Here is a 2,137-nt window from a genome sequence, read left to right on the forward strand (position 1 = left end):
AAAGCTAATGTTTTTAGTTTTTACAATTTAATGATATTTGAATAAAACTATCTATGTCCATCATGAATAAAACTATCTATATCCATACTCATTTTTAACGTGCGGCGATTTGGTCTAGTCGTATGACACTTGCTTTCGGATCGGAAGGTCCTGGGTTCGAGCCTCGCGCTCGGCGCATAGTTGTGTCCTTGGAAAACGCTCTTTACTCACATTCTCTCACCGTACTCAGATGTAAAATGAGTACATGACCGTTAACAGCGTTGTTTCTGTCCGAAAAAAAATTGTAAAATCGCCTAACAGGCGCCATGTCTCGTTCTACATGTCACGTGTTGCTGTTGGTCAGGGACTCCTTGTAAAGCTCTTTGAGCACGTTTAGTGGATATTGCGCTATATAAAACTCAAGTTTTTTTAAATACATTTTTTCCAATTTTGAAAATTAGCAAAAATCTCTAGGATTGAGTGAGTTAAACATGTAAGATTTATCGAAGTTTCATACTTATGAATATTACTCAATTTTTAGCACCTAATTCACCCCGACATAATACCGTTTTGATGAAGTGGGTAACAAATATATTGAAAACCTATGGGAAGATTCAACTTTTGTAAATTGTGACCCAAGGCATCAAAACGGTTTTATGTCGGGGTGAGTTAGGTGCTAAAAGTTGAGTTAATATCCATAACCATAGAAATTGGATTTGATTTTATAATATGCTTTAATGTGGACCGTAGGTGTAGTTTATTAAAATGGCAAAAAAAAAAAAAAAAATTAAAAAAAACAATTTCCGATCATATGTAAATTTTACATAGAAATAACTGAATCTGAATCGTCCTTTAATGCCCGTCTTCACTCTGTATTTGTACAAAATAACAACATAATGTAAAAAGTATAACAGACCACGGCAAATATCATACAAACAATAATAAAACCAAACCAAACAAACAACCAAACGAATTATCAACAAACAAGAAAACAAACTACCAAAAACACCCTCCTCCCTCCAAACAAACAGCAAAAAAAAAAAAGCAACACAACAATGCCCCCGGCCCTTTCCAAAAAAAAAAAAAAAAATAAAAAAAAAAATTTTAAAAAAAACAACAAACAAACCCCCCCCCCCCCCCAATAAAAAAAAATAAAAACAAAAAAAAAAAAAACAAAAAAAAAAAACAAAACCAACCAACCAAACAAACAAACAAAATGTTGACAACACACATGGTTACTCACTTTTTGTAACGATATTTTTTTTTTTTAATCCACTGAACAGAGAATACAATATATATATATTATTATAGATATGATTTAGCTCCTTTTCCAGAAAACTATTTTCTTATCACAATGAACACTCTATGACTTGATTTTCATGTGGAACACCAAACAGATGAATCTCATTCAATTGAAATAAATAAAATAAGAGGATCAAATGCATAATTGAACATTTTTACTTCTTGTCCAACGTCATAAAATTCCAATAAAATTCACTATTTTCTTGATAAATGCATCCGACGAATCCACACTTAGAAACACATCAACATCTATTTTCCAACTAAAGCTTCTATATCATTCTCCTCGAACAGAGCCGTTTTCATATCTGAAATATTCAATTCCCATATATATATATATATATATATATATATAATATATATATATATATATATATATATATATATATATATATATATATAAACAAAAATAAAATTCAATACAGAAGACAACTTATTACTCCCAAGGTATTCCGTTTATCTGCTCGTGATCGACGCACCGTCCGCATCGCTACGTTACTCCTCACCAAATGATGGTTTCAAACCGTCTCCAATTTCACTAAAAATACCGATAGTTGCTTTCACTGATAACATCGTAAATATTTATCCTCCCCTCCTCTCCAAAGGTATTAAAGCTAAAAAAAAAAAAGAAATGAAGAGTCAAAATAAACAATCCTGGTGTCGCTTGTTTTGCGAACTTGTATCCAGGTTGGAAATTATTAAGCAAAAGAACTTGTTACCAACTTCTTATGTAATTCCCTAGCATCGAATTATTATTGTAACGTATAAAAAACAGCTCAAAGTAGTTTAATGTATTACAAAATCCATTTGAAACGCAACATTAGCTCTCTTTTGTGCCATCAAGTATCTCCTGCAAGTC

At 31.6% G+C, this 2,137-nt stretch overlaps 1 protein-coding gene across 1 annotated transcript in view; it reads right to left on the reverse strand.

The window, feature by feature from the left end:
• LOC144971887 (uncharacterized) overlaps positions 1–1,926 on the reverse strand; it is a 35,544-nt gene extending 33,618 nt beyond the window's left edge. The window contains exons 1-2 of the mRNA XM_078912961.1: positions 1,719–1,926; positions 1,223–1,586 (exon numbers count right to left, since the gene is read on the reverse strand). The gene's annotated coding sequence lies outside the window, so the exon portion shown is untranslated. The remainder of the gene's footprint in view (positions 1–1,222; positions 1,587–1,718) is intronic.
• Between the last annotated feature and the right edge of the window lie 211 nt (positions 1,927–2,137).

This window comes from Berghia stephanieae, chromosome 4 (genome assembly GCF_034508935.2).
Source record: "Berghia stephanieae isolate SIO BIC M18660-M18661 chromosome 4, UCSD_Bste_1.3, whole genome shotgun sequence".
Taxonomy (NCBI): domain Eukaryota; kingdom Metazoa; phylum Mollusca; class Gastropoda; order Nudibranchia; family Aeolidiidae; genus Berghia; species Berghia stephanieae.